Below are 10,609 nucleotides of genomic sequence, written 5' to 3' on the forward strand. Positions count from 1 at the left end.
ATCTCCAGCCTGTCTCCTGGGTCCTTGAGCCCAGTATTTACCAGATCTCTGCTTCATCCTACAGCACAGAATATAGAACATAACTAACTGATAGATTTTCCGATCATTGTTATCAACCCCAATATTGCAGAAAATATCTGCGGATGTTTATGATGGTTTATATCCAAGTATTTATATATGTTGATATACAGAGAAAAATTAGGATAGCTCACATGTACTTTTTAAATTTTTTATTTTATTTTTTTTCTGAGCACTCTGGTTTTCCCAAAGAGTCTTTTTGGGCCTACCTCCGGACAGGGAGGCTCTGCATCTAAAAATACGTGTTGGGCCTCTTGGCGGTGCAGCATGGCTTGTGCTGGGGACGCAGGACCCAGTGGGGCAGCAGGAACTCGAGCTTGGAGTCCCGGAACTGCTGGGCTGAGGGTTGGTGGCACTTGCTGGGTGCGGTCTCCTCCACCTTCATGATCTGGATCGAGTGAGCCCGGCGCGGTGTGGAGCGCCCGCCCGTGTCTCAGTAGCGCTGGGTGACAGCGCCTGCCGCGGTCGGGTCCCGGTACTGCCGGTACAGATTGTGGGCGCCCCTGCGGGAGTCAGAGCACAGCCAGGTGCTGAAGTCCCTCACCCTCAAGGGGGATTTCTCCAACACCTGTCCACAGTGGACGATTTCCCCCAAGACTCCTTCATCTTCTTCAGCTGAGACACAAAGCACCAGAAGTGGAACTTGGCGACAGCATGATTAGGCGCAAAGATTCATAAGCGATAGAGGGCGGAGTATGGCATTTGGGGGTGGGCAGGAGGCACCACACCACCTTGTAGTCTCACAGCGTGCCCCAGGCCTTCAGGGTGCTCTCTTCGCTCGTGCCGCCAAGCAAGAAAAGACTAGGATAGTTCATAATTTTAATGCACATAACACATGTCAACCATGTCTTTAATTTCCTTCCCTCTCTCCTCCTTTAAAAAAATTATGGGGTGTCTGGGGGGCTCAGTCGGTTAAGCATCTGACTTCGGCTCAGGTCATGATCTCACCATTTGTGGGTTTGAGCCCTGCCTGGGGCTCTGTGCTGACAGCCTAGAGTCTGGAGCCTGCTTTGGATTGTGTCTCCCTCTCTCTGCCTCCCCCACTTGCTCTCTCTCTCTCTCAAAAACAAACATTAAAAATTTTTTTTAAAAACGCACTTATTTATTTATTTTGAGAGAGAGAGCATGAGCACAAGTGGGAGATGGGCAGAGAGAGAGAGAGAGAATCCCAAACAGGCTTCATGCTGTCAGTGCAGAACCCAATGCAGGGGTCAGTTTCATGAACCATGAGATCATGAGCTGAGCCAAAACCAAGAATCTAACATTCAACCGACTGAGCCACCCAGACTCCCTACATTGGTGTTGTAAAGGGGCTCATTGCTGAAAGAATAAAATCATACCATTTGCAGCAACATGGATGGAACTGGAAGGTATTATGCTGAGTGAAATAAGTCAGTCAGAGAAAGACAGGTATCATATGTTTTCACTCATATGTGGATGTTGAGAAACTTAACAGAAGACCGTGGAGGAAGGGAAGGGGAAAAAAATAGTTACAGAGAGGGAGGGAGACAAACCACAAGAGACTCTTAAATACACAGAACAATCTGAGGGTTGATGGTCAGGGGGAGAGGGGAAAATGGGTGATGGGCATTGAGGAGGGCGCTTGTTGGGATGAGCACTGGGTGTTGTATGTAAGTGATGAACCACGGGAACCTATCCCAGAAACCAAGAGCGCACTTTACACACTGTATGTTAGCCAATTTGACAATAAATTACATTAAAAAAAGAAACAAACAAACAATAAATAAAGGGGCTCATTGCCTAAAGTCCTCAGAAGTGCTTGACCTTGACCGTCTATTGCTGCTTTCAGTTGGTCTTCATCTTCAACCCCATGTCCAGCCTGGCTTCCATCACCCTTGCAGGCATACTGGACCCTCTTACCCCTTTTCCATCCCGCTCTCTCAGTCACACCAATTCCAATCTGTCTGCTTTTCTATTTCTTGTTTCTGAACTTCAGAAAAATGCATAGCAGCTAACCTCAAATTAGCAACCCCATTATTCATTTCTTATTGATTTCGAACAGCTATTCCCAGTATTCCCCATTCTTCTAAGTTCCTAATGTCCACTCTCTTTCCTTCATCTTATTCGACAAATACAAATTGAGAATCAACAATATGCCACGCTTGCTATGCTAGGTGATGGGCATTACCGTAGGGGCCCCAAAAATCCCTGCTTTGACAGATCTTACCATCTAGTGAGGGAAACGAAGGTAACTTTCCACCCTTTCTGCTTTGCTAGAAACATCCAGGTCTTTTGGGAAACATCAGCCTCTTCACCCATCCTTTCTCTATGTCATCTCTCTCTGCTTCTTTGTCTCTAGTTCCCCTCTTATCTCAGAGGAAAAGCCAATCTTATTTACTTTCCCATATGAGCTCTTGAATTCATTCCCTTCTTCCCTTCTCCAACACCTTACTTCCTTATGGTTCTTAATACTTTTCATTCTGAAACAAATGATATTATTTTAAACCCTTGAAATAGTCTGTATTAAGTACAAAGCTATATTTTTACTTTCTTTGATGAAAGAAATGCTGAGTACATTTGTTAATATCTTCAAATTCAGAACTGGCAGAGTTTCTTTGAATGCTATCTTATTTTTTTTTTTCTTTTTGAAATCTTCTTGAAATAATCAGCATAAGAGCCAGTGGATTAGCATTTTTGGATCTGGTCTAAACATTCTAATGAATAGTTCCTCAGCAGATATGTCGGTATCACTTCTTTTAAAATGATTTTATTTGGATTGCCTTCCAGGTACTTTCTATTTTGCTATGAAAAAGTCCCAAATATATAGGCTTGGTTTTCAGTTTTTAATCTTAGATTGGCTAACAGATACCAGAAAAATTATTTTCAATTTCTGATCTGCTAATTTTGGATTGGTAGGGAAGAGTATTTCAGTATCTAGGAAATCTTATAAAAATTTCCCATTAGATTTAGTAATTACTTCTCATACACTATTTACTGCATTGGTTCCTGAAAACCTGTCTCCTATAGGCGATGTCACCTATTACTTTACTGTGACCAGAACCTGGAAAATCCTGAGTGTATGGTCTTTCAATTCCAGTGTCTTATTTTTCAGTAAGAGGGTGTTAGAAATTTCCCCTTGGGAACACATCTGGTTCCTCTTTTTAAAATACTACTTTTTAAAAAGGGCATCCCACAACACAAGTTTGGAAAGGTGATGAGAACATCACTGGTAATTTTGTTTTAGCATTGCTCTTCAAGCCAGCATTTCTTCTTCAGGGAACCAGACTAGGTGAGCAACAAGCACTAATATATTATCTCTCTGTTGCTGTTGACACATTCTGACAATGAGCTATTGTAGAGATCTATGGGAAAACTGAGAAATAAATCCTGCCAAACAGGTAGGCTCTTCAAATATTTGAAGTATGAGTCCTGCCCTGTAGTGAGAGTCTGAGACCTCAGAACTTCTTTAAGGGGGTCTTTAGTGCATGCATTATGGGAGACAAGATGCAAGGGCAATTGGTATCTACCCTGGCACAATGTACCTTCCTTCTTTGGGTCAGGGAAGAGGCTTCACTTTTGACCACATCCTCGGGGTTCCAGTTGCACATCTTCTTTAATGATCATAATTGGCACTTTTCCAGAGCCTCAAGTACCTAAGATCTCCTGTTGCAGAAGCAGGCTCAAGCTGGTAGGAGGGAGTAGTGGGGCAAGAAAGCAGTGGAGATGAATTGAAGCAAAGGAGCTAGCTCTTATCAGGGAGGGCTCAGCAGTTAAGATCTTCTAGTCAAAGCAGCAAGGTGAATTTCAGTTCACTTTGTAGCGTGTCTATATGCAAAGGGTCTATAGTCCAAGGGGCTGGGGCAATGTGTAGCAAAAGCTTCTTGGGGCGCCTGGGTGGCGCAGTCGGTTAAGCGTCTGACTTCAGCCAGGTCACGATCTCGCGGTCCGTGAGTTCGAGCCCCGCGTCGGGCTCTGGGCTGATGGCTTGGAGCCTGGAGCCTGTTTCAGATTCTGTGTCTCCCTCTCTCTCTGCCCCTCCCCCGTTCATGCTCTGTCTCTCTCTGTCGCAAAAATAAATTAAAAAAAAAAAAAAAAAAAGCTTCTGGGTAGGAGTATCTGTTTTTTTTTTTTTTTAATGTCTATTTAGTTTTGAGAGAAAGAGGGAATGAGTGGGGGAGGGGCAGAGAGAGAGGGAGACACAGAATCTGAAGCAGGCTCCAGGCTCTGAGATGTCAGCACAGAGCCAGATGTGGGGCTCGAACCCACACACTGTGAGATCACGACCTGAGCCGAAGTTGGATGCTCAATCAACTGAGCCACCCAGGTGCCCCTGGGTATGAGCATCTTAAGATAGTAAGTGGGTATACAAATAGGAGAGGCCCTTCCAAATTCTGGAGGTGAACATATAGCCCCATGAAAAGTGTCTTCTGTGAACCAGATGAGGGAGTCACAAAGGAATCAAGATCCTAGATGACACAGCTGAAGTACAGAGGGCTTTAGTTCCCAGAAGGATGTGGGGTGGAAGGTAACTAGAATCTGGGACTTGGGTCAAAGGCTCATCAGACCGGTTGCCTATGTGATGATGAATTAGAGCTCTGACAACTCTGCCCTAAAGCAGTGAACAAATGTCACAAATTCCAAATCCCTGGCTGATATTGTTTTATTGGCCATGGGAGAGGGGTGGAACAGCTTACTGGCACCAGTGTCTGCTCATCCAGAACAGCAGGCATGAAGCGAAAGTGGGGCAAAGGTTGGCATAACTGACCTGAAACCACAGGTCAAAGCTTAGCATCTGATATACATGTGTGCACACACGCATAGCAGCCATCGGCCAGAAAGGCTGTCCAATTATTAGTGGTACAACATATGACCAAGGCATTAGCAAGGAACAGAAACCAGATTATTCAGGAATCAAGCATGGGCACTGGCCCATACATAAGCCAAAAACCAGTTGGGTAAATGGAATACCAGGGGGTTCCTTTCTTTTGCAGCAAGGTCTACAGGCCTTATACCACCTGGTCATAAAGGATCACATTTTGGCAGGACACATAACAGGGTAGATCCTGAAAAAACACAAGAAAAGATGGGAAAGAAAAAAAAAAAAGGAAGTTCCATTCTGTTGGCTCAAAAAAGTACCACTTGCATAATTACAAAAAGCCTGACTTGGCAACCATTCATGAGAAAAAAGACCTGGGGATTTTGTTGGTAATAAGCTCAATATAAGTGAGTTTGCGATATAGTATTGCCAAAAAGGCCAATGAAATCTTCAGTTGCATTAGCAAAATATAGTTTCCAGATAAAGGGAGGCAATGGTCCCATTGAACTCAGCAGTGGTAAGGCCTCGTCTGGAGGCTTATATCTAAGCACATTTTATTTTATTTATTTTATTTTATTTTTAAAAATTTTTTAATGTCTATTTATTTTTGAGAGACAGAGAATGAGCAAGGGAGGAACAGAGAGAGAGGGAGACACAGAATTGGAAGCAGGCTCCAGGCTCTGAGCTGTCAGCACAGAGGCTGACGCGGGGCTTGAACCCACAAACCATGAGATCATGACCTGAGCCGAAGTCAGTTGCTTAACCAACTGAGCCACCCAGGCAGCCCTCCAAGCACATTTTAAAGAAAGACACACATAAGCCAGCATGAATCCAGAGAAAGACAATTAGGCCATAGAAAAATCTGGAAACCATGTTACCTGATATGTGTCAGAAGAACTGGCTGTGCTTGGACGAAAGAGAAAAGACTGGGGTGGGAATGTCTCTTCCAACACTTAAAGGATTGTGTGATGAGAGGAGTAACCTGAAGGTTTGTTAATCCACAGGGCAAACTGAGAATTGGGTTTCAGCTCACTGAAAAGCAGAAATTTTAAAGAATCAAAACTGTGTGACAATAAAAGTACTTTCTGAAATCACGAACTATCCATTACTGAAAATGTTCAGGTCAAGTTCGAATGATCTTGTAAGGGATCCTAATTTTCTGTACGTGGAGTGGGCAGGGGAGGTGCACATAAGAGGAGAAAGGGAGCTGGATTTGTCCTAGGAGTCCTTAATAATTCTCCACCAACAGTGTTTCCATGTCTAGACAAGATACTTGTCTAGTATCTTAACATTTTCTCCTTCCAGACATCCTTTCCAATTTTTATTTTTAAAGAAAGGAACAATCTTCATTTGATCTTTTGTTTTTGCTTCCAGTGGAGTGCTATCATTGTTTTCACCTGTTCAGCATTTTTGTATTTGGAAAGAGCATCCTGATTTCTTTGGGTGACTACCCCTCCCTCATTCTTAGTTCATAAGATTAGAGTGGTGTTAACCACCACCACCCCTCCTGTTAGGGGTGTTCATATGACCTTTGCCTGGCCTACTAGTGTTTCAGACAGTGATTAATTCAGGGATGGGCATGTGACCTAAGCTGTCCAGTAAGAATCAATTCTAAGGTGCATGTGTGTGTGTGTGTGTGTGTGTGTGTGTGTGTGTGTGTTTTACTGGAACTATTAGGAACTGCTGGGACCACTTCTTTGTTAATTGTAAGGCTGGAGTTGCCAGAAACAAGCATGTGGAAAGAGTCTACAAGAGAATGAAGCCAACACAGAAAAGTGGGTGTGGCAGTGGAGAAAGAGAAAGAATATCCTGATGATATTGTTGAATCTCTGGACTTTCCAGTTACACAAGCCAATAAACTCTCTCTTCGGTTTAGATCTCTGTCTCTTGAAACCAAAATAGTCTGAACAATATGTTTGGGCTCTCCATTTCTTCCTAACTTCTCTCGTCCTTCTCAGTTCTTTATGTGGTATCCAGGGCCCATGGCAACTTGCCTGCCCACCTCTCCAGCTGCATCTATCACAGATGGCTTTGACACTGATGTAGACACTCAGTGCTGGTATGGAAGGGGCAGGCTGGCTCTGTGCCAGGCCTTCTGAAATCTGACTCCCTTGCGATGTTTTTGCAAGGAACCTTCTTTTTACTCCTAAATGCTTTTGTCTCTGAGTCTTCCTTTCAACATACCATTAAAAAAATTTTTTTTAAATGTTTTATTTATTTTTGAGGCAGAGAGTGACAGAGCATGAGCAGGAGAGGGGCAGAGAGAGAGAGGAAGACACAGAATCCGGAGCAGGCTCCAGGCTCCGAGCTGTCAGCACAGAGCCCGACGTGGGGCTCGAACCCACAAACCACGAGATCATGGCCTGAGCTGAAGCTGGACGCCCAACCGACTGAGCCACCCAGGCGCCCCTCTGAGTCTTCCTTTCATATTAATCTGTCCATTTCTTTCTATGGCTCCTCCATTTTTCTACCCTTTAGATTAGAATCCTGGTAGTCCTCTGAGACATATTTATTAAGCACCTCCCATCTGGGCTAGATGCTGGTGATTTAACAGGGAAGTCAGCATACACAGCCCCTGTCATCTTGGGCTTAGAGTCGAGGGGAGAACACTAACTGGTGCAGCTGTATCCAAATCACAACTGGGAGAGAATCCAAGCAGCTGCCCTTCTGAACTTTGATTTCACACAGTGTAGGAAAGCCGTCATCATACTCTTAAGAGTTATATTTTCCCATTGCAGATGTAGAATACAAAATTCAAAAGGAACAAAAAGAGTGAAAATTCTCTTTTTTACCTCTGTCCCTCAGTTCCCACTCCTTTGGCACCCCTCCCCCCAGCAACTATTAATAGTGCCGTATGTATCAATCCAAAACAAGTCTGTGCACATGCAAGCAAATATACACGTGTATGTTCCCCATCCCCACCCCCTTTATAGAGAGTCTTTGTATCTCGCTTTTTTCCTCAGTAATGTATCTTGGAGGAATGCTATACCAGTACCTATAAAGGCACACTGTTCTTTTTATTCATTATTAATTAATTAATTTATTTATTTTGGTTGAGAGAGAGAGAGCTTGTGAGGAGGGGAGGGGGCAGAGGTAGAAACAGAATCTTAAGCAGGCTCCACACTAGGTGTGGAGCCCGATGCAGGGCTTGATCCAGCAACCCTGGAATCATGACTTGAGCCAAAATCAAGAGTCAGACTGGCTCACCCAGGCACCCCATACACTGTTCTTTTTAATGTATGCATAATATTCAATTGTACAGATACACCCTACATTACTTAAACGATCTCCTATTGACACACCTTAAGTTGTTTCCAGTATGATGCTCCCACAAACAAATTTGCAAGATTATCTGAATTATATATTATTTCATATGTATTATGAATTCTCTACAAGACAAATTCCTAAAAGTGGAATTGTTGAGCCAAAGGATATGTCTAATTTTCCACACTGATATCGATTGTCCACTCATTTCCCAAAGTAATCACATACTTTTAAGTCTGTCAGCAATGGATGAACACCTGCTTTCCGACATCCTCTTTGACAAAACCTATTATTAAATATTTTGGTCTTTGCAAATCTGTTAAGTAGAAATGCTATCTCATTTGCATTTTAACTTGCATATTTTATTGAGTGAGGCTGAGTATCTGTTTGTGTTTAATATTCACTTGTATTTCCTTTCCTAGAAATATTTGTTCATGTTCTTTGCCCATTTTTCTATTAGATTTTTGACCTATTGATTGGTATATGCACTTTACATTTTATGGAAATTAGCTTCTTCTCTTTCATATGTGGTGCAATTTTTTCTACACTGCTATTTAACCTTTCATTTTGTTTATATGTTTCTCTTTTTTGCTTTCTTTTGTTTATTTTTGCCAAGAACACGACAACTTTTAATCTTCTCTCTTTTTCATCCTCTGGATGTTGGTAAGTCTTAAAATTTGTTCCTTCTTACTATTCTCTGCTGGGGGTAAAATGAACAGACCATTTGTAACCAAGGAAGATGAGTGGCTAAGAAGCACAAAGAACGGTCATCCTCATAAACAAACAAAAGAAAATACAAATGGGATTTCATTTTTTACTCTAGCAAAGATAATCAGAGTGAAACCAACATTGCTACCCTCTGTTGGCAGGAGCGCAACTTAGTTCAATACTTTTGGAAAGCAAATTCTCAGTAAGTAGCGAGAACTTTACATTTTTGAAAAATCCTTATTCAGTAACAGCACGTCTAGAAATTTATCCCACGGATATACCATCAAGATGGACAAAGATTGTTGCATGAGATGTACTTCTACACAGCACTATTTTAACACGGGAAGAATTGAGACAATTCATAAGCGGTTGTCCTACAGGTAAACCATGGTTTGGCCACACCAACGAAGGCCACACGGCTACAAAAATAAAGCTATTAATGACGTGAGAAAATTGTCACACTATTACACTAAAGACGGGATTCAAAATTGCCTGGACAGTGAGATCACAACTGCATTAAAATTAAAAACTGCCAACAAGTGTCAAAGCAGTGGTTACTTGTGTTTAGAGATATGCATGAAATTTTTCTTTTTACCTTTCTATGATTTCTCAGATTTTATAATGTGCAAGTATTATATAGTCTGATAAAACTAAAAGTCAAAATAAGCACACCCAAAAGGAATGTAAACCTATTTCTAGGATTTATTCTTTTTCTTTGTGTTTCCACAGTGACCACATAGGCCTTTATTTATTTGCTTTTCCCACTGGGATTATCGAAACAATCCATATTACCCAGTCTGGCCTCCTCTGGGCTCCTCCAATCTGTTAGATTACAGGAAAACACTGCCTGTCTTTACTCGTGACCCACAACGTCTCCCTGCTCCCTACCGCATGATGTTTACATTACTCAGGCTAGTACATCAGCCCCTCATAATCTGGCCCCCGCTCTACTTAAATCATCCAAGTGGATTTCCTGCTACTCTCCAGGGACATCCTGCATCCTGGGGTGGGGGTGGGGGGGGGGGTCTTGTCACTGTGCCACCCTGGGCCTTTTGGACTCTGCTCATTCTGTGCATTGTTCTCCTGACTGCCTTCCTCACGCTCCCTTTGTGCCCATATCTTGCGCATCCTTAGGAGGTTCCATCTCCCCCGTGTCTAACTCCTCCTCCCCCTTGGTGGAACTCTGAGAGCATGTCCTTTCAAACGTGGCGGTGGTGGAATGCCTCGCCGTTCTGCTACCATTTCTCATGGGCTGATATCCACTCCCCAGCCGTGTTGAGAGCTCCGTGAGAGCTGGCAACACTAATCATAATCTTCTTTTCTCTTCCCACTCGGTGTGTGCAAAGTGCCGAGCAGAGGGAAAGCCCCGGGCAACTCCCGAGGAGGCTGCTGTGACGGGCAGGTTCATGGGCCCTCTTTCCCCTGTTCTTGCCTGGAAGCCTCACTTGTGAGGAGGCCCTGCCCGGTGGCAGAAGCAAATTAGAGGAAGCCCTGGAATGGTGGGGTTCTCAACCCTGGCTACATATTATTAGCATTTGGAGACCTTTAAAAAATATAGCTGCTTGCTCTCTTCCTCCCCCTGCCCTGCTCAGAGGTTTAGAATTTAATTGGTCTAAGGTGGGACCAGCACTGATGTGTTTTCTAAAGCTCGATCGCTGACTCTAATGGTTTCATTAACCCAGCCCCACTGCTCTCAGGCCCCAGCCCTTTTGGCATGCGCCCCTTCCAGCACTTTCCTGTCTTGTTTCCAGGCAGGAAGTCATCCTAGAACTGGTCAGAGAC

General features: G+C 43.4%; 1 pseudogene; it reads right to left on the reverse strand.

The window, feature by feature from the left end:
- Positions 1–310: 310 nt before the first annotated feature.
- LOC102949349 lies at positions 311–893 on the reverse strand (annotated as a pseudogene).
- Positions 894–10,609: the final 9,716 nt, after the last annotated feature.

This window comes from Panthera tigris, chromosome F2 (assembly GCF_018350195.1).
Source record: "Panthera tigris isolate Pti1 chromosome F2, P.tigris_Pti1_mat1.1, whole genome shotgun sequence".
NCBI classification, from domain to species: domain Eukaryota; kingdom Metazoa; phylum Chordata; class Mammalia; order Carnivora; family Felidae; genus Panthera; species Panthera tigris.